Consider the following 23398-nt stretch of genomic DNA (forward strand, 5'->3'; position numbering starts at 1 on the left):
TGCTAAAAATATTAGAATACCATCTTCACCTAATCCTCCAAAAACTACATGTAATAGTACGTTTTTTTCTAAAACCCGTAACAAAATCAGAAGTTCAGTGTATTATTCATTCTTTAAAACCAAAAAAATCTCCTGGCATAGATAACATTTCTGCTGATCTGTTAAAGATAATTTCCCATTATGTTGTTGATCCAATAACTAATTTAATAAATATAATATTTGAACAAGGTACATGTCCTGACAATTTTAAAAAAGCTGTAATTATACCTATATTTAAAAAGGGTGATAAAAAATTAGTGCAAAATTATCGTCCAATATCACTTATTACCAGCCTGGCAAAAATCTTTGAAAAGGCATTAGCCGAACGAGTTAATCAATATCTTAAAAAGTTTAACCTGCTTTCTACAAACCAATTTGGTTTTAAAAAAGGATATTCCACTTCAGATGCTATAACATCTGCTACTGATTATTTATATAAGATGCTGGACAGTGGTTCTCCTACTTTAGCAATATTTTTAGATTTAGCGAAAGCATTTGATACTGTTAGTCATCAACACTTATTAAGTGCTTTGAGCGATCTTGGAATAAGAGGAATACCATATTTACTATTTCAAAGTTATTTAAAAAATAGATTACAAATTGTCAAAATTAATAACAAACTTAGTACTGAAAGAACCATTGAGTATGGTGTGCCTCAAGGTACTGTTTTAGGCCCTTTATTGTTTTCAATATATATAAATGATCTAGCGGCAATGAAAATAACTGGAAAGATTATTTGTTTTGCTGACGACACAGTTATACTTTACACTAGTAATTCTTGGAATGAACTTAAAACTTTGGCAGAAACAGAAACTGTAAAGGTTCTAGATTGGCTAAGTAGGAAACTACTGACAGTTAATACAGATAAAACTTACTTTATACCATTTTCAATATATAAAAATAATTTACCCGAATTCATGGAATTAAATCTAAACTATAATAAGGCGTACATTAAAATAAATAGGAAAGAATACATAAAATATTTAGGCGTTTATATAGATTGTCACTTGAAATGGGATATACATATTGATATGGTATGTAAAACTCTAAGAATGATACTATACAGATTTAGATATCTCAGCAACATTCTTGATTTATCTTTCTTAAAGATGGTATACTATTCCTTAATAGAATCACGTCTTAGATATGCCATTATAGCATGGGGTGGAACATATTCCTCACATTTGATTAAACTCGAAATACTTCAAAGGAGATTTTTAAAAATAATGTTAAAAAAAACTCGCTTATATTCATCAGAACTTCTTTATCAGCAAGCTGGTGTTTTTAAAATTAGACAATTATATTTATTAAACATAATTTTGCATACATACAAAAATAAACAAATATTGAAATCAATAGATCATAATTACGACACTAGAAGAAAACTTCATGACTATGTAAAAATTATTAGTAATTTTAAATAAATTGGTAAACATAATTTCACATACTATATTCCTAAAATATTTAATTATTTACCCGAAATTTATAAAATATATTTGAGAAAAATAAACTCATTCAACATGATTAAATCCATTTTTAAAAAATTTATTAAGAACACTGGAACTGAGTTTTTGAATGCGATCTTTAATTAAATTTATAATATAACTACTAATATATAATATATTTGTTATGCATTATGAGTTGTTATGAGTTATGTATTGTTAATTTTTAATATTTGTTATGCGTTTTTGTATTGTTAATGTTTAATATTTGAATAATGTAATCCCTGAGCACAACCTCTGGTTCTTCAGGGAATTTCTTCTTTTGGTTTATTTACTATTTATTTATATGTGAAAATATTTAACTTAAAATTAATTTGTAATTATGTTAGTATTGAATTATTCTATTATAATATTGTTATATATGAGAGCATAATGAGAAGTAAATAAACATTATTATTATTATTATTAAATTATAGAGCACATTTTTAAATTCCTTAAAAATCTTCCTTTTTCTCCATGTAACTCGAAAAAGATAAGAGATACGAAAAAAGATATCACACAAAAATATAGGGCTTTTTCAGATAAAAATTTCCTTTCATTACTATATCTCTTATCATTTTCAAGTTACATGGAGAAAATGGAAGATTTTTAAGAAAATTTAAAAATGCGCTCTATAATTTGATCTTTTTTTTCAAAAGCCATTCATTTTAAACCCGTCCAACTTTTTGAACATAGAAATAACACTATAATAAAAAGTATTATAGAAGGAAAACCATGCATTTACCTTTTGGTGGATGGGGGATTAAAATTACTTCTCATTTTTTCTTAAAATACATTAGTTATCAACTTTGTTTGCAGCATATCTTGCTCAGTTTTAATGTAATGGACCTTTAATATAGCTCTTTTAACCCGTCACCTGCCACGTGGCTTTCCAAAGCGTCAACTGCCACGTGGGGTGCTCACAGCACCCCTTAAAAATTGTCTGTGATCTACTTGTTTAAAAAAACAAAATAATGTGTTGAGTAACGCAGGAATATAAAAAACATGTTTTATTAACTTATTAGCTACTAATATATTATTATAAAAGTTAAAAAATAAAATGAAAAAGGTGTGATAAGCAAATTAGCAAGTACCAAGCCATAATAAATGAAGTCAAGTAAAATATCTAAAAAAATTAAGATTTAGTGTGTAGAGAGTCTATATTAATAATTTAAATCAGTTATTTCATTAGGTAATGTAAATTTGACCTGTTTATCAGAAATACAAAAAAAAAATTAAAACTTAAAGTGCCAGATGATGACACCCCAATTCGACTTTAGAGCTACAAGTTCAGAATGACACTAAATAACCACTTCAAACGCTAACACATCTATGCTATATAATATAGAAAGCTACTATGACGCACAGCACGGTTACCAAATTTGAAATACCAAATATTTGATAAAAATGTGTTAGGGGGTGCTGGTAGCACCCCCACGTGGCAGGTGCCGGGTTAAAGGTCTTTTCAAGCACTACAATACAAAAGTCATTAGTATCATTATACACCTCAAATCGACCGTTTCTCTGTTATTTCAAGTTGAATACACCAACTTGAGAATGTACCAAAAAACAAACTATTTTCACCTACCATATTTCTTTTTGTATTATAACTAGAAGATTTATGAAGGCAAGTGTCTCTTTTTTTTAGAACCTACAAAAATGTTTGATATAGTTTTTTTAGTTAGATGCATAGTTTTTAAGGTATTCGCAAAAAACCGTTCGAAAAGGTATTTGTTTCAATGAAAATGGCCAATTGTCAACCAAGAATATCTCAAAAAGTACTGAGTTTTCAAAAAAGAAATTATAAAACAGTTTTTGCTTAGAATGAAATTCTTTAGCGAATACCGTGGTAATTAAAAAAAAATCCACCCCTAAATAGGGGTGGGAACCACCCCCCAAGATAAAATCACACATCGGCATAGGGTAGACTTTGAATTAGGAGATAACTAGAGGCAACGGACCAAAATTTCATTAAAATCCATGCATTATGATAGAATTCGGAGGTAATATCCTATTCTTGCTCCCACTGACTGGCGTAAAATAAGATATTTAAGTACCCTATTTTTACCTGCAGCGATTTAAACGAAAAACTGGCTTTTTTACCCTTATTTGGTAATAACGAAAATTCTCGTCCAAACTATGTCGGGCATTTTTGTATTAATTTATAATGTATTAGGTATATAGTAGGGGAATGGGGGGCATGACGGGGTCTCGAGGTAAGACGGGGTACCGCACACAAACAAGAAACTACACGTTGGTGAATAGCATGTAGTAACTCAAAAGGAAGAGTCATTCGACTAACGGTCCCTGCAAGAGAAACCGTGAATGAGAGTGCACGCGTTTTTTGTTTACAGACGGAAAACTGTTTTAGCGATCCGTTGATCTAATTTTGTGCAAGGACAACCATCGTTATTTTAAGGTAATTATGATCACCTCATTAATGTCTTTTTTATCGTTGTTTACTAGTATTCTTATTTTGATAATGGCATATTGTTTGTGTGAATACGTTAAACATTTAATTAGTGAATTTTTTTTTGTTCAAAGTTACCTTTTGAGGCAAGATGGGGTATTGGATGCGGGGTATGATGGGACATTGGTGGTAAGTCTGGGTTAATTTAAATTCCTTAATAAATAACATTGGATTATTATTTTAGATAATACCATGGTACGTACTTACAAGAAAAAAACAAAAAGAGGAGAGTGGTCGAGAGATGCTATGAAAACAGCCATAGATAAAGTGACATCGTCAGAACCCTGGGTAGGCTGCCAGATCTGTGGATGTTGAGCTCACAATGCTTGTGCTAGGGTGGACAATGAAGATCTGGAGCAAATACACATTTTTGTTTGATTTGTGAGAATTAATTAGCATCACCATCATGCCCCAATTCCATTACCCCATCATACCCCATAGTATGGGGCAAGATGGTTTTTCATAATGTTCTTATTAATGGCTAATTGTTGAAAAATGTGATAGGTTGATTTTCCAAAGATTGTACCAAATCATAGTTAGATTAATGACGTAACGTGCCATCAATTAGTAATAGTAATAAACGTAGTAATTATGTTGTATTTTTGTTATTTTCCTTAGCTACCCCATCCTACCCCCTCTTCCCCTACTCAAAAAACGCTGGACGGAAGGGCCGCCCGAGAACTTTATCGTACCGATCTATTATCAGATAATAAACTACTCTATATGTCTGCCAAATTTCAAATTATAGTTTCTATTACAGAGGAAGTTACATGCACTAAAATATTTTTTTATAAAAAATTTATAACTCCCCTCATATGAGGAGATAAGACATCTGACTAATGTTATTGAATTAACCGATAAGATATCAAAAATATATCAAAAAATAAACATTCCTTGGAGCCATTTTTGAGAAAATCTAGTTCAAATTTATGTCAAATTTTGACCCCTTAAATATAGGCAACCCATAACTTTTTCTGAAAAACGATAATATTCTTGTTATAGACCCATCTTTAGGCTATATAAATGTTTTTTCAAATTAAATTTATCTTAAACAAATTTTTAGATTGGTAGGGAAATGTATCGGGTGGGAGGTCGGCCATGCTGGTCGCCATTTTGGATTTGGAAATGTCAAATTCCGTATTTATATTCACCTATCGATAAGCTAACTTTATGTTAAATTTCATTCGTTTCGGTCAAAATTTGCAAAAATGGGCCCCAAATAACCCCCCTATTTCGGCCCCCCTTTGAGAGGTTTTTTTCAAAAGCTTAGTTTCTCGACAAAATTCTCTTAAACTTACTCATACCAAATTTCATCGAAATCGGTCAGGTAGTTTTTGCTGGGCGGTGGCGACATACGTACGTACATACGTACGTACAGACATACGTACAGACATACGTACATACTTCCGACATGTTTTTTTTATTTGCTTTTTACACTCAGGGGGACTCAAAACGTCAAAAAAAAAGTGAAATATGAAAAAAAAATTTTTGCACGATCCTATAACTTTATCTATTATACTCATACTACGTATATATGTAGTACGATAAAGTAAAAACGCATTTGTTAATCAGGCTGGTCAAGTGTCCCGACAAAAACCTTATTTCTCTGGACTAATAGTAATAGTGCTGACATATGTATTAGTCACTTCATATAATTTCCAAATCGATCTATCGTTACATTATTTGCTCAACAAAAGAAATCAACAGTATTTAGAATATCATTTCTGTCGGACATTTGCTTTATCCTAATAGAATATAAAAATATTTATCGACACTTATATTCACTTTATTTCCTTATTTTATTGTTAGCAGATGATTGATAATTTTGTCAAACTAAATTAGGATATGAATTATTCAGTAAGTCAGTAGTCGTTGCATGGTAGGTTGAAGAATAATCCATTTTTGATTTTGTATTACAATCGATGTTTTTATAGCAAAGGGAGATGGTCATTTTTATTCAAGGTACATAACAATACATTATAAGTATCGTCATGAATTTCAATATTTCGCATACAATTTATTTGCTTTTCAATGTCTTGTGAATTGTACATTATTTTATTAATAAAATATTAAGAAGGTGAAAACCTTATTAACCTTGGAAAACCTTATAGTCCAGGGGAATAAGGTTTTTTCCATGACACTTCAACAGCCAGGGTTCTGAAGCGCTTTTTCGACAGGTAAAAATAAGAACAAATTTCCTGCGTCGGATATGGCGGCCATTTTTATTTATAAACAATTTAGTTTCAAAAAAACGGCCTTTTTTCCTTTTGTTTTCAAATGAATGAAAAACAGTAAGACTTATGGTTTTCTTAGTACAAACATCTTTGAGAGAATGAAAAAAGCTTTAAAATGGCGTATTCTTGTTCTCATGATCATTTTTCACTGCGTCACAGTTTTTCGATTTCTCTCTAATGCATTAAGTTAGATGAGACGGAAAAAGCGGTAGCTCCGTGATTAAACACAAAAATAATGCAGCATTACAATGGTTATTTACATAAGATGTCTATTCCTAACCGACGTTTGATTCGTTGATATTTAGAATGCGCGTTTTTTCTAGCCAATCAAATACTCGTATTACGAACATTTCATGAAAACTTCGTCCATTTTGGCCATTTTTTAGAAGTGTCAAAGAGTCAAGTGACGGTTATTATTCAGGTCAGTATTTTGTGTACCTGTCATTTTGAAATTCGAATTCGACTTCCCTTGTGTTTCACAACGTTTTTGTGCATTATTTTGTGTTTTGGTTTAGAATTTAGTTCGTTAAAAGTTAGTCATTGGCGTGAGGAGACTAGAGACATTCGAGATGTACCGAAGAGTGCTAAAAATCTCATGAGTAGATAGAATAGCCAACGTGGAGGTAATGAGTCTTACGCATAGGGAACGAGAAGAACTAACAAATAAGAAGAAAACTGAGATATATGGGACATGTAATGAGAGATGTATATCTAATACTCCAGGTCATTATGCAAAAAAAAAGATCCATAATAAGGAGACGTAACTCATGGCTGAAGAACCTTAGGAACTGGTTTGGATGTAATAACAATGAATTATTTAGAGCCGCGGTTTCAGAAATAAAGATCTCTCTGATGATTGCCAACTTTTGAAGCGGAGACAGCACCTAGAGAAGAAGATAATAACACAGTTTATGGATAGTTTTGTGTCATTTTTTAATGTTTCCATATTTATAAATTTAATTAACAATATTGTTTACTTTTTAATTTTATTCCCCTTTATAAAAAATACCTACATGTTAACATATTGTGTAAAAATCAAATCTACTAAATTACTAAGTAGTTTAATTCCACAAGCTTTTCACCTATGGCGAAGTACGATTCTGGCATCTGTCAGATTCGTCAATAATTACATGAAATAAGTCTCGACACACCCAATACAGTATGTGACGTCATAATTAATGACGCACTGAAAAATGATCATGAGAACAAGAATATCACACAGTTTAATATACACTCATTCATTGTTAATATAATTAGAAATAAATTGGAATTTAAAAAAAAATTAATTTCGCAATAACTATTGTAAAAATAAGTGTAAAGCTTTAAAACTTTTGTCAAATGAGGGTTCTTTAGTGGTTAATATGTGACAAGAATTTCAAAGCGATTCATTCAATTGTTTAAATTTTATTCAAGTTGTTTATCCCAGGTAGCTTTTTTGCAAAAACCTAAGTAAAAAAAATAACGTTAGAACCATTCTACAGGTGTCAAATGAAAGAGCATGAGCTAAATTTTCAAATTGGTTTAAAAAAAGTGAATAAAAATGAATTTATTAGTAATAAATAATTATGTAAAAGTATGGTAAATGTTTCCTTATCAAGTTTTAACTTTTTTATATAATAAATTATATATATTTATTACAATTTTTTATCAATTTTTATCATATACATAACATTGCTTGGTAGTTTGCACCTAAAACACGGTAAAAAAATAGATTTTTTGAAAAAAATTATTCAAAAAGTTTATAGCGAAAAATTTACCATACTTTTACATGATTATATACGACAAGAAATAAGAACAAGAGAAAAATATCCAAAACCCAGATGAGAATTACTACATGAAACATCAGATGTAATCAAAAACGACAATCAAATTTAGGTCAATATATACTAATTTACAGTTGAGTAGCAAAATAAAACAAGGCCAACCTTGTGCGTTGTAGCCTTCCTAATACGCAATACACCAAAGATATCAAACTCACATTATCGAGTGCCAATATGTATCAGAAAATATACAACAGATATCAGACATTCTGCTGGACACGGTCTTCTAGATAGAGAATCAGCGTTTTTGTGGCTAACTCCGGCCCGATGCTCGATCTATCAATACCTCTACGGAAGGAAGTTTCTAATCCGAACCAACCATGCCGCCCTTAAATGGTTAATGCAGTTTAAGAATCCAGAGGGTCAGATAGCCAGATGGATTGAACGACTTCAATAATATGATTTCAAGATCGAGCATCGGGCCGGAGTTCGCCACAGAAACGCTGATTCTCTATCTAGAAGACCGTGTCCAGCAGAATGTTCCCATTGCAACAAAACAGAGTCGAAGGAAGAAGCAGTACTAAGAACAACAGTGGTCAACGACGAGTGGACGCCTACCAAGATCAAGGAAGAACAAGAAAAAGATCCAGTTTTACAGAAGATTCGAAAATGGAAAGAAGAAAATCGTCGACCATCTTGGCAAGAAATATCAAACCTAAGCTCAGTAGTTAAGACGTATTGGGCCCAGTGGGACTCATTTATCTTGGAAGACAGCTTGCTTAAACGAGTAATAGAAAATGATGATGGTTCAGTGAGGAGAAAACAGTTGGTGATTCCAAAAAGCAGAGTAGCCGAAGTACTTCGTCAGTTACACGACAGTCCATCAGGAGGGCATTTTGGTGTAAAGAAGACCCTTCAGAGAATTCGGGAACGATTTTATTGGATGAATAGTTCCGACGATGTGAAGGACTGGTGTAAGAAATGTACTACCTGTGCTACAAGTAACGGACCCTACCGGAAAAGGAAGGCTCCTATGAGACAGTACAATGTTGGAAGTCCGTTTGAAAGAATAGCTTTGGATATTGCCGGGCCATTTCCAGAAAGTGACAATGGATGCAAATACATGTTGGTGGTAATGGATTACTTCACGAAATGGGTTGATATCTACGCAATTCCAGACCAGAAGGCCGCCACTATTGCAGATGTATTAATCAAAGACTGCATCAGCCGATTCGGAGTGCCTCTGGAGATCCATAGTGACCAAGGAAGGAACTTTGAGAGCGATCTCTTTCAAGGAATCTGTGATAAACTAGGCATGAAGAAGACAAGAACCACGGCCTATCACCCGCAATCGGATGGAATGGTGGAGCGTATGAATAGGACAGTCGGCAAGTATTTGACTGTCCAATCATCAACGAGACTGGGACCAGTACCTTCCGTTCTTCGCAATGGCCTATAGATCTGCTGCTAATGAATCAACTGGCCAAACACCAGCAAAAGTCCCATTTGGACGTGAGATGCGTCTACCCTGTGATCTAGAGTTTGGATGTCGACCTGGAGAAGATGTTGCTGGTGAGGATTACGTGAATGAATTAAGAAGAAGAATGGACGATTTACATGAGTTGGTCCGTTCTAATCTTCAGATCGCTAGCGACCGAATGAAGAAACAATACGATACCCAAGCCGAGAAGGGATGTTTCAGGGAGAACAACAAAGTCTGGCTTTATAATTCAAAGAAGCGAACAGGTTGTTCTCCCAAGTTGCAGCAGTTCTGGGAAGGTCCGTATCTCATTATCAAGAAAATTAATGACGTTATCTACCGAATAAGCAAGATTCCTAGGGGAAAGCCGATGATAGTCCACCATAACCGGTTGGCGCCGTACGAGGGAGACCACGACGTAGATGAAGAAGTGGAAGTAAACCAAGTTCGAGAAATACCTGACCTCACGTTCGAGGAGTTCATGGGGGCCTATGGAGGTACCGGTAAAGCGAGACATGGTGTTACCAATGAAGAAAAGCGAGATCTACTCGCACTTCCCGATGACTATTCACTGGCCCATACCATCCCGGCCAGTATCAAAGACGCACGAGGGTTGGCATCCGCCTTTCGAAGGAAGTTTGGTCGAGTTGCAGAACTTCAATGCCAACTGCCAGCTCCTGGAAAAGCATTGAAACTCCAAGATGCATCACGTTACCTATTCTATCTGGTAACAAAAGACACTATCCATGACCAACCTACCTACCAAGATGTATGGGATGCATTATTTCAATTGAGAGAGCACGTGTTGGAGTCCGACGTGCAAAAGTTAGCCATGCCAAAGTTAGAATGCCGCCAATTAGACTGGAGAGTTATCCGAAATATGGTAGAAGAAATTTTTAAAGACACCGAAGTCCGGGTGTTAGTCTGTTGCAATCCGCATAGTTACTGGTGCGGAGCGAAGACCGTCCCCTGCCACTTTTATACAACTGGAAGTTGTAAAAGAGGGTCCAGTTGCCGATATCAGCATCCAGTTCCAGTCCTGACAAGGTTCCAGGAGGAACCATCTTTTAAGGAGGGGGCAATGTGACGAATTTCTAACTGAGGCCGGCCCTGCCCCTAGCAGTCAACAAACAACGGCGACACGTCATCGACGAGTAATGTCTCCGCTAATCCAGAATTTTCCCGATGACTGGCGGAGACCTGCCTGCGGCGTTCCAAATGTTCTCGAAGCAGAGCCGTATCTATATAAGCGGATGATTTTTAAGCAGCAGGCAGTCAGTTACTAATTTCGACGCGATATTATATTGTTACGTTTTTGTGAACGGGTTTGAAATGTATTTATTAGTTATTATTATGTTTAGTAAATTAAATCATAAATTTGAGTTTGTAAATAAATTAGATGTGTTAGTTGGTGTTATTTGTAATTATTAAAATAAATAAGTGATGTAAATAAAACAATATAAGTAAGTCTTCCTTTATTTAAATTAACCTTAGTGCCTAAAGATATAAATAAATAAAATAGTAGAGTCAATCGCGTAACAATAGAGAAGAAAGACCTAAATATGATCGGAGAATACGGCACAGAAAATAACAAGCTTGAAACGACAAGGGAATTATTTCATGGCGAGTTACAACGAAAAGTAGATCAAGTTAGAGGGAATATGATAATACTGTGGGATTTCAAGGCTCGATTAGGTAACCAAGCAATACCTGGAATTAAGCAAAAACATAACGAGAATGATAAAAACGAAAATGGAGAACTGATGATAAACTTCTGCACGAATAGGTAATTTTTATAAACAACACACTTTTTGACTACAGACCAACATAAATATACATTCAATAACACCCGTGGACAAAGATCTGCAATGGAATATGTTATAACCAACAGAAATATAAATCCATCAAAAATAATTTACCTACGTAAGATGCCACAACTCAGCAGATTTAGGTAGCGACCATATAGTCCAGAGAAATTAGGTTCTTGTCGGGACACTTGAGCAACCAGGTTGCAAATGGATTTTTTTGGGTACTATATATCTAATACATTATAAATACAAAAATGCCCGTCACAGTTCGGACGAGAAACTTAGTTATTAACAAATAAGGGTCAAAAATGGCAGTTTTTTAGTTTAAATCGCTACAGTTAAAAATAGGGTAATTAAGTATCTGACTTATAATATATTTCTTTTAGTAGGTGAGCCAAGGTTAAAAATGGCACTTTTTGAATTTTGGTCCGATCGTTTTTTGCTTCGGAAATTGCAAAATAACACTAAAGTTTCAAAAATAAAAAATGTGCTATAACTTTTGCGAAAATTGATTTAAGACTTTCATATTGCATGAAAAGTTGAGTCAAACATTCCGTATAATGCACAAAAAATTTTAAGACAATTCATCAATTAGTTCTAATTTTATTCAATTTGTTTTTCGCAAAGAGCTTTTTTTCGCAATGTTATTGTTCAGAAAATAACAATGATATAGCAATTCTGTGGAAACCACATTCAAGAAGAATAGTTATGTTTTTAAAGTATTGAAAAAAATCATTAAGAAGTCGTTATTATCACTCCGAAAACAGTTTAGTAAAATATAGTCATTTTTGGCTTATAAACAATTTGAATAGCTTTGTTAATATTGACTATAGAGTAAATCTACTTTAGAATTTCAAAATTAGGATATACATCAAATTCTCCTGTGTTAGTTACCATACTACTCCGAAACGGCTTGACCCATTTTATGAAATTTTACACGTATATCCTATTGGATGGAGAATAAGTTTTAGTCTATTTTTTATACCCATAAGTTATAAGGGGGGTTGCCCAGCCAACATTTTTTAAATTTTTTAGGCAAAATTATCTGCCTTAATTGTATCTGATGTAGAATTAAAAAATACATACAACCCTTAATTTTCACTCTTCTATCACCAACCCCTATTTTTTAATAGCCATCTATATATTTACATATATAAAATTCTCCTGTCACAGTGTTACTAACACTATAAATAAACATTACTGTACTCCATACTCCTTCGAGACCGCTTAACCGATTTTTATGAAATTATATATGTATATTCGGTAGGTCTTAGAATCGGTCGTAATCTATTTTTCACATCCCTGAGTGATAAGCGGAGTTCCCCCTAACATTTTGTAATGTTAGGTGGGGATCTGTGTACATAACGTACTCTATAAGACTACGAGTACATACAAATTAAAAAAATTATGATCAAAATCCATCAACAAGCTCCGGCGATATTAATCGCAGCATATGTTTGAAGAATCAGTTTCATTTTTTGAGTGCACGGATTTTAATAATTCCCCTCTACCCACCACGAATCCATTCCATTAGGACGCCATTTTTAAAACTTTATTAACCACTCTGTTGAGGTTCAAAGTTTACTCAAACTTTTACACTTAAACTATATACCTTCAACTTCAAAAAGGCTCTAGTTAGGTTACTTAATTGTTATAAACAAAGTAGCCGTCAATTAAATAAAAAAAAGTGGCTAACTTTGACCGTAATTAACCTAGGCAAAATGTTTTTCTTTGAAAATTCGTATAAAAATACCAGTTTTTCAAATTCTATTGTAGTTTCAACCTATAGTCAATATTGACAAAGTTATTCAAATTCTTTATAAGCCAAAAATGGCTCTATTTTAGTAAAATATTTTCGGGGTGATAAAAATGATTTTTTAATGATTTTTTAAATGCTTTGAAAACATGACGATTCTTCTTTCACGCAGTTTCCACAGAATTGCTATATCATTATTATTTTCTGAAAAATAACATTGCGAAAAAAAAGCTCTTTGGGATAAACAAACTAAATAAAATTTAAACTAACTGACGAATCGTCTTCAAAATTTTTGTGCGTTGTGTGGACTGTTTGACTCAACTTTTCGTGTAATATTAAAGTCTTAAATTTCTTTTCGCAAAAGGTATAGCAAATTTTTTATTTTCGAAATTTTACTTTTATTTTGCAATATCCGAATGATCAGACCAAAATTCAAAAAGCGCTTTTTTAAACCTAGGCTCATATACCAAAAGAAAAATATTATAAATATAATATAAAATTACCCTATTTTTACCTGTAGCGATTTAAACGAAAAAACTCCCATTTTTGACTCTTATTTGTTAATAACTAAATTTCTCGTCCAAACTGTGACGGGAATTTTTGTATTTAAATTGTATTAGGTATATAGTACCCAAAAAACCCATTTGCAACCTGGCTGCTCAAGTGTCCTGAACATGGTATATTTTTGCATTATTTCCCTGGCGTAATAGCCTACTATTATGTAAAATAAAACAATATGAAAAAAAAAATTTTAAGAAACGCTTTTATTTAGTTATGATTGACTAAAAGTTAAAATATAAAAAAAAAACCAAAAAGAAAAAACTAAAAAAAAATCAAACTCGACGGATTATTCGAAAAAACGTTCGTTAAAAAAATGAAAAATCTAACACATTCGTTAAAGAAAAGCGTGGGGCGAAAACCGTTTATACGATGAAGACGCGCCCAACGCTTTTCTTTAACGAATGTGTTAGATTTTTCATTTTTTTAACGAACGTTTTTTCGAATAATCCTTCGAGTTTGATTTTTTTTTTAGTTTTTTTCTTTTTGGTTGATTTTTTTATATTTTAACTTTTAGTCAATCAAAACTAAATAAAAGCGTTTCTTAATTTTTTTTTTCATATTGTTTTATTTTTAAACGCTTTTATTTAGTTCAATAGTTTGCGTCAAATCTTTAGACGTTAATTTGACTGCGTTCTCTCCAATGCAAATGAATGAAAATTTGCAGACATATACATTCGCTGGAACAATACACAAATAGTCGATAAAAACAATTTTTTATGTTTATTAATTGTTTAAATAAAAAAACGATTTTAATGGAAAATGCTTAAATTCTCTTGTTTTTTACAGTGTAAAAATTTGAAACTCTTACGGATTGTAGCTAATGATATGAAGTATAAATAATTTCACTTTTTACGTTAATTGCTTACGTTATGCTTCATAAATAAACAATAAAGTTTCAAATTTTTTGCCCATTCCGACTATTTTTCATGTTAGTATATCATATGTTTTATACATATTTTAATAAACATGACGATATATTTTAATGTTTGAAAAGTGTAAGACTAAAAAGTAAAAAAAAAATATGAAAAAAAAATTTTTAAGGAACGCTTTTCTTTAGTTACGAGTGACTAAAATTTAAAATAATATAAAAAAAGTCAACTAAAAAGCAAAAGATAAAAAAAATTGAAAAAATCTAACACATTCGTCAAAGAAAACCGTGGCGCGTCTTCATCGAATAAACGGTTTTCGCCCCACGCTTTTCTTTGACGAATGTGTTGGATTTTTCAATTTTTTTTTATTTTTTACTTTTTAGTTGACTTTTTTTATAATATTTTTAATTTTAGTCACTCGTAACTAAACAAAAGTGTTTCTTAAAAATTTGTTTTTCATATTTTTTTATTTACTTTTTAGTCTTACACTTTTCAGACATTAAAATATATTGCCATGTTTAAAAAAAGGATGTAGGTATATGACAGATACCTTTTTTGCATTTATTTGAAAAAATAATAAATAAATAAATTTGAAAAAATAAATATACTTTTGATACTTACATACATTGTACATTTTCTGTAATTTCTTCATACATTTCTTAAATCAAAATCATTATTTACGACCATTACAATTTTTGCAGCATTTCCATCTCTTGTAATACTTTATTATTGCACGGTATAGACGCTGTTAATTTCTAGCAATTAAGTTCTAAAGCAGCCCGTCTAAAGGTACGTATCCATACAAGGGTAAACCTCGATCGCCGCTTGGCGCGTACACTCTTCGTTTCATCCGGTTTGCGGTTTATATGTAAGGGAGCGCATGCTGTATCTATTTGAGCAGCTACACCGAGCGGCGTTCACCCTTGTATGGATATGTACCTTAATGATCGCACTCGGCTCAATGAAACGTAAGCTTTGCAGGCTCAATGCAGGCTTTTAAGCCTGTCCTTACGCAAACACTTTCGGGCCCAAGTTCACGACAGCGCAGCGTAGTCAACAGTGGAACCTTGCGTTTTATGGACAGTCGAAGCCCACGACAATACTAAGGGCAGCATTCGTCCCTCTGCGGTGCCATAACTTTTTTTTTTTTTGCTGAAAACTGGATAGAAATCGGACAGAAACTGGATAAATTTAAAACTTTATTGTTTGTATATGGAGCATAACGTAAACAAATAACGTAAAAAGTGAAATTATGTATAGTTCATATAATTAGCTGCAATCTGTAAAAGTTTCAAGTTTCTACATTGTAAAAAACAAGAGAATTTAAGCATTTTCCATTAAAATCGCTTTTGTTTATTTAAACAATTCATAAACATAAAAAAAAATTTATCGACTATTCGTGTATTGTTCCCGCGAATCCATATGTCTGCAAAATTTCATTCATTTCCATTGAAGAAAAGGCAGCCAAATTAACGTCTAAAGATTTGACGCAAACGATTGAACTAAATAAAAGCGTTTAAAAAATAAGAATCATCACGAAATACATCACACTCAAGAGAGCGACACCAACGAGAGCAAAAAATAATATCAGAGAAGATTGCTGTGGTAGGGGAGCCCAAGCGGGGATTTTTGCAGTTACTTTAGCGCGAGAGCTCACATGAGGAGAAACCTGGTGGCCTGCAGATGTACCTCTACCATATATTGGCTCTTAACACAGGGGAGTTGTTTAAGGGGGGCCCGAAAAAAATCTATCCTTAAAAATATTCGAAATTGTCAGATTAAGATAAGGTAAGTTAAGTACATGCAAAAGAGTGTATATTTCAAAAATCTGACGATTTGAGCGGGGCGTAAGGAAATGGGCGAGTTAAAAAGTTTCACAAAAAAAAGCGAATCATTCGCGAAATGAACGTTCAATCGAAAAAGAAAAAATACGTGTTCAATATTTTCCAAAAATCTATCGAATGATACCAAACATGACCCCCACGGAGAGGGGTGAGGGGTAAATTTACAATTTTAAATACAAATCCCGCGATATTTCGCAAAATAAACATTAGATCGAAAAACTGCAAAATACACTCAATCAATATTTTTGAAAAATCTATCGAATGGTACCAAACACGACCCCCCACTTAGGTGGAGTGGGGGGTTACTTTAAAATCTTAAATAGGAGCCCCAAATTTTTATTCCAGATTTCCAGATTCTTTACGTAAAATTAAGCATAATAAAAATATACATTCAATAACACCCGTGGACAAAGATCTGCAATAGAATATGTTATAACCAACAGAAATATACATTCATCAAAAATAATCGACATAAGATGCCACAACTCAGCAGATTTAGGTAGCGACCATAGCCTACTATTATGTAAAATAAGAATCATCACGAAATACATCACACTCAAGAGAGCGACACCAACGAGAGCAAAAAATAATATCAGAAAAGGTTGCTGGAGAATAAAATATTAGAAAACGAGAAAATTGAGGAAAGCTAGAAAAACTCAAAAATTACGTAATTAACAATGCAGCAGATTCATTTCGAGAGAGTGAAAATAACGAATCTTCAACTTATTATTATGGGTAAAATCGAAGGACGCAGAGGAATTGGTAGAAAGCAGGCCTCTTGGTTGAAGAATATCCAGGAGTGGACAGGAATAAAGAAAGCAGAACACCTATTTAGATTAGCTCGAGACAGAGACAGTTTCGCCATGTTAATCGCCAAAGTCAAGGGGACTTGATAGGGCACGTTAAGAAGAAGAAGAAAATACCGAGCTCTAACAGATCAAAAGAGAAAACCCAATGGTTTAGAGGGGAAGTGAAGATAAAATATGAAGAAAATAAGAATGCATTTTTACAATACATTAACACAGCAGGCATACAGGTTGTTTGGTAAAGAATGGGCCATAGCTTAACCTTAGATTCCTGAGGTTAAAATAGGTCGATTTAAGCTAACTTACCTTAGTATAAAAGTTGATAATAACCGAAGTACAAGGTGTCAAAGTTAAAGTTTTATTTTATTTATTTTTGAATATTTCCCGACAGGCATGGAACAACAACACGAAATTGGGTAAGTAGTGCTGGTACTGTACACCCTACTAAATTATGTTAATCAAACGTTTCTGGCTACTACCAGAGGCGTACGACGGGGGAACGTGTATGGTTGACCCTTTCCAAATGCTACGCCACTGGCGGAATTTCTATTTTAGTGCAATTTTTTGATTTTCCAATATTTTCTATTTAAATAACGTACTTTTCATTCGTAACGATAAATCCATTAGATTTCGACATATTTGAAGCTAAAAATGAAGGAGCATAATACATTAATCAAAATAAATGTGCCTTTTCATTTTTAACTTCAAATATCTCGAAAACTAATGACTTTATCGTTACGAATGAAGAGTATATTATTTGCATAGAAAGTATTGGAGAATCTAAAACTTATGCTAAAATAGCAGTTTCATCAGTGGTGTATAGTGGAATTTGGGAAAAGTCAACCATTCACTTTCCCCTGTCGGACGCCTCTAGTATTAACCACAAACGATTATTTAACATAATTTAGTAGGTAATACAGTCCCTACACTTTCTGCCAAGTACCATAAATATATGTCAAATAGTTTTATAGTACCGGGCACACATATTTCCTAAAGCTTTAAATAAAGAATAAATTATTAAAAAAAAAAGAATACTTTAAAATAATTTGACATATCCGTGTGATACTTGGCAGAAAGTGTAGGCACTGTACACCCTACTAAATTATGTGAAATAATCGTTTCTGACTACTACCGGAGGCATACGACAGGGGAAATGGTTGATCCTCCTTAAATTCTACGCCACTGATAAAATTGCTATTTTAGCATAATTTTTAAATTTTCAGATTTTCAGAATTGCAGAATTAGAATTGCAGAATTTTTAAATTCTGCAATACTTTCTATGCAAATAATATACTTTTCATTCGTAACGATAAAGTCATTAGTTTTCGAGATATTTAAAGTTAAAAATGAGAAGGCATACTTATTTTGATTAGTGTATTATACTCTTTCGTTTTTAGCTTCAAATATCTCGAAAACTAATGGCTTTATCGTTACGAGTGAAGAGTATGTTTTTTACATAGAAAGTATTGGAGAATTAAAAAATTGCACTAAAATAGCAATTTCGCCAGTGGTGTAGAATTTGGGAAGGGTCAACAATTCACTTTCCCCCATCGTACGCCTCTGGTAGTAGCTAGAAACGTTTGTTTAACATAATTTAGTAGATTGTACAATACCAGCACCACTTACCAAATTTCGTGTTGTTGTGCCATGTCTGTCAGGATATATTAAAAAATAAATAAAATAAAAGTTTAACATTGACACCCTTTTTCGGTTATTATCAACTTTTGGACAAAGGTAAATTAGCTTAAATCGACTTATTTTAACCTCAGGAATCTAAGGTTAAGCTATGGCCCATTCTTTACCGAACAGCCTGTATATCCGCTATAAACGAATCAGAAAGTAAACGAATACTTTAGTTAGACAAATAAAAAGGGAACAATGACAGAACTTCTCAAAACAGATGGAACACTACTTCTACGGAACATAAAAAGAAATATGGAGAATGATCAAACAACAAAGAAAAGAGATGAACGAACTAGCGAAAAACGAAACACATTCGGAAGGAATCATGGGCAAACTACTTTTGACCCGGATTTGCTAAAAGTGAGATAATAAACCACCAACACCAAAAGTGGGAACAAACGAAGAAATAAACATTGAGAAGGGAGAGGTAGAAGAAGCATTAGAAGCAAGAGAGAACAGAATATCGAATGAACTCCTAAAGTACGGAGGACATGATCTGACTATTAAAACTAATCCAAAAAATACCATAAGAATGGAGATCAAGCATCCTAATACTTATCTTCGAAAAGTGAGAGAAATTGGACTCGGAAAATTACAGAGGAATAATTAGCTTATTAAACACAACATTAAATTTAACAACCAAAGTGATAACACACAAACTGAATGAAATTGTAACACTAGCAGAAAACAGCAAGGTTTTAGGTCGGGAAGATCGTGCACCGATGATATAAATATTTATTTATCATTATGAATATTATTTATAATGAAAGATAAATCGTATCCGTTGTGAGCTCGTAGATAGAGAGGATAATTAAAAGTTCGCGAGCGCCAGTAGTGACAATTCAGTGAACTTTTACTGGAAAGTTGACGTTCTGCTGCATTAAGAGTTGCATATAATTTTTACTAAATGTCTCACGAAAGTTGTTACATTAAAGAGTTTAAATTTTTCAAAAATACTTATTAGTTTTCTCAGGATTCGAAAAAAATTAACGCATTTAAAAAGCGTTAGCCCGAAATTTTACGTTTACGCTCTTTATTATTTATTTAAGTGTAATAAGTGCATAATTTAATTTTTAAGTAGGTATTATACTATAATTATATTAAATTCTGATGCTTTTTTGCAGAATAATTTTTAAAGTTATACCACTTTAGGCGCGATTGAGAGTAAAATTTCATAATACTGCGCGCATGCGCACACAGACAGTGTGGCGTTTAGTTGCTATCTTTCAAGTTATGTATAAATATATCAGTGCAAGAAAAGGTGTCAAAATAATATATTATTGTTTTTAGTAAATATATTTATTATAATTTTTGTGTCTTTAGATTTGTCTTCCTTAGGAGTAAGATAAGTATTATTAACACATTTTATTGTATATTTATTATACTTCACCTTGTCTGTTTGTTACCGTAAATTGTCATTAGATACGTCCGAACCGATACAGACACAGTCCTCGTAGCGTATTTGGTATAGCATTTGGTCAGACATCGAGAGGTTTTGAGTTCGAATCCGTAGCAATCCTATACTATTTTTTTTTTATTTTTTTGAAAGCGGTAAGCACAAAATTAGTTTGGTGTTTAAAAAAAATTAAAACAAACTGTTTAAAGTATATTTTTCTACAAACGTGTTAAAAATGCAACTTTTAGCACTCCATAGGAGCGTTAAAAAAATGTTACTTTAAAGCACTAGTGCTTTAAAATTTTTAAGGCACTGCAGTTAAAATTGAAATGTCAAATTTTCAAAACAAACGTTAAAATATTTTTTATATTTTATTTATTAACATTAATATTAACAGTACAACTTGCGCAATTTGAAAAAGATTTTTTAGAAGGTTTTTTAAAATTTAATTTAAACTGTATTATTGCATTTTTTAGCACGTTTGTAGAAAAAACTATTAAAATTTGTTAGAATATACAACAATAAAAGTAGATGTTATTCTATAGTTGTTATGATTTACGTATTGACAGTATAGGCAGTTTTGATGTACTTACTTACTTACTTAGTCCTAAGCCTTTCTACCATTAGGTGTAAGGCTGGTTCAGTTGAGTTTGGCATTGTAGCCTCCATGTTTTCCGATCTTGCGTTAGGTTTCTTGCACTTTCCAATGTCAATTGATTTCATCTACTCACATAACTCTTGGTCTCCCTCTTTTGTTTTTCCCCTGCACTCTCGTTTCGAACACTCGTTTTGTTAGCCTCTCGTTCGACATTCTACACACGTGCCCGAACGATCTAAGTTGTCCTTTTACTATTTTTTCATTGATTGTTTCTAGTTTTAGGTTTTGTCTAATTGTTTCGTTTCGTATTTTGTCCGTCCTCTTTCTGTTTGCTATTTTCCTCAGGAACCTCATTTCCATACCATTGACTCTGGATTTTTGTCTCCCCGTCATTGTCCATGTCTCGCTGCTATACACGATTGTTGGTCTAACTACTGATTTAACGACTGCCGTTTTTACTTTTTCCGGTATCTCTTTTTTCCCAAAAAATGTTGTTTTCATAGTGTTAAATAAGCTTCCTGTTCGTCCCATTCTCTCGTTTATTTCCATGTCTTGTTTACCGTTTGATTTGATTATTACTCCTAGGTATTTAAAATATTCCACTTGCTCTAGTTGTTTCCCGTCTAATTCCATTGCGTGTGTCTTCCTCGACAGAACAATCTTGAAATCCTAGAAGAAGAACTATCAAACATAAATATGAAAATTAATACAGAGAAAATAAAAACAATGATAATTTCAAATACGAGGAAGTTTTGACGTAATGTCAAGAAAAATATAAAAATAGAATGTCAGCCAAGTTCAAGTAAAAGTTTTTTGTAAGTATTGTCCTGTAATTGAGAATGAATAAATTATAATTGTTGATATATAAGCCGTTTGTAGAAAAAATATTGTATGATATACGTGTTAAAAAGTACATTTTTAAGGCACTCATGTGAATTGCAGAATTCGCTTAGCTCATTCTGCAAACCTTCACATGCGTGCCTTAAAATTGTATTTTTAACACTAATAGGATAAATAACTATTATTTTTAAGAAATCATATAATAGAAGTATAACTTCTTACGTGCGTACAAAGTACACACACATTCTTTTTTTTCTAATATTAGCTGTCAACATACGATTTTAGCTGTCAAAAAGATAAGCAAAATCTTAAAAATAATCATAATGAATAATAATTTCTCTACTAAATAATATGTTTGAAACAATTATTATCTGCTTTTCTCCTTTCCTCTTTAAATTTCCGGCTAAAACAGTACTAGTCATCTGCTAGGTGGCGATACTAGTCATACCAGCGGAACTCACAGAAGATAGGCAACAGGATCCGCTAGGCAGGTGGCGATACCAGCGAAGCTCATAGCGAATAACATACAAATGCATACATTGTAGCACACTCCAGACATAGACCTCTGGTGATATCTAGAAAAAAAATTTATGCGTATTCTAAAATATTTGACTAAAATTAATTTTAAATATTTAGGTAAGGAGATCCTTTAACTTATTAAGCAGCAACATTTTGTCTAAATGATTTGAGTTTATTGAAATCGTCCTGTTTCCTCCATAATAATAGACATCAAAACACTTACAAAACTCTTTAAATTATTTAGCAATTATGCTTAGCAACAACACTGTTGTTTATTTTAGTAATATTTTGTATTTTGACAACGGCACCCGATTTGGGCGTCGAAACGTTAATAAAATTATTTTTTTCATTTTAATTGTGGCTTATTTCCCATATAAATAATTAATCAAATTATTTGTAATGTAATAGCCCAGTCGGGATAGCATTTGACCTTGCATTAGGAGCTGCCCCAAATTTTATTTTTCTAATCTTTAGGGAGGGTCAATATTAGTATAAATTTAAAATCTCGACTGAATTCCACCGTTGCGTTTATCCGCCATCTTGATTTTAAACGAGAACCGTTTTTGCTCAATATCTCCGCCAATTTCAATTTTTTGACAAAAAGTGTACAAACTGAAATTGTTGAAAATATGATTTTCTATAATTTTGTTTATTATAATTTTTTCCGTGCGGTCGATATTTTGCGAGTTATGAGGGGAAAATGGTGACAGTTGTAGCATAATTATTTAAATATTGAATTATCTCGTTTATTATTTGTTTTACAACAAATATATACCTACACAAAAATGAAGAGAATTAAATTTTGTACAATTTTGATGCCATTCATTTTTTTGATAAAATCAATATTTAAGGTAGTGCGTATGAGTTAAAGCTGCGAGCGTAAGACCTGATTGATTTTGTAGCAATTGTTTTTGTTCAATATCTCCGCCATTTTCAACTTTTCGACTAAAAGTGTAAGAACTGAAATTGTTGCAATTACGATTTACTACAATTTTTCGAGAGAACCAGTGGCGGGTCTACAAGGGGGGAAAATGGGAAAATTCCCCCCAACAGGGTCCAAAATTTAAAAAAAAAATTGTTGAAACATCACGATATATTAGCTGACATAAAACTTAAAATATCGACCGACAAATTCAACCAATAAAACCCGCTAGTTAATAAAATTAAGTGAACTTAATGCATATAATGTCTTTTTATGTCTTTTATATACTTAGTTTGGTTGATGTTTCATTGGAAGTTTCAAAAATTGTATAA

At 32.5% G+C, this 23398-nt stretch overlaps 1 protein-coding gene and 1 long non-coding RNA gene across 3 annotated transcripts in view; both read left to right on the plus strand.

Annotated features, from left to right (window-relative positions):
• LOC126884065 (venom allergen 5 2-like) overlaps window positions 1-23398 on the plus strand; it is a 350744-nt gene that overhangs the window by 173208 nt on the left and 154138 nt on the right. The window lies entirely within an intron of this gene.
• LOC126884066 (uncharacterized) lies at window positions 3809-4589 on the plus strand. Its single transcript, XR_007697822.1, has 2 exons — window positions 3809-3939; window positions 4065-4589. It is a non-coding gene; the product is annotated as an uncharacterized LOC126884066 (long non-coding RNA).

The sequence above is a fragment of the Diabrotica virgifera genome, chromosome 4 (assembly GCF_917563875.1).
Source record: "Diabrotica virgifera virgifera chromosome 4, PGI_DIABVI_V3a".
Taxonomy (NCBI): Eukaryota; Metazoa; Arthropoda; class Insecta; order Coleoptera; family Chrysomelidae; genus Diabrotica; species Diabrotica virgifera.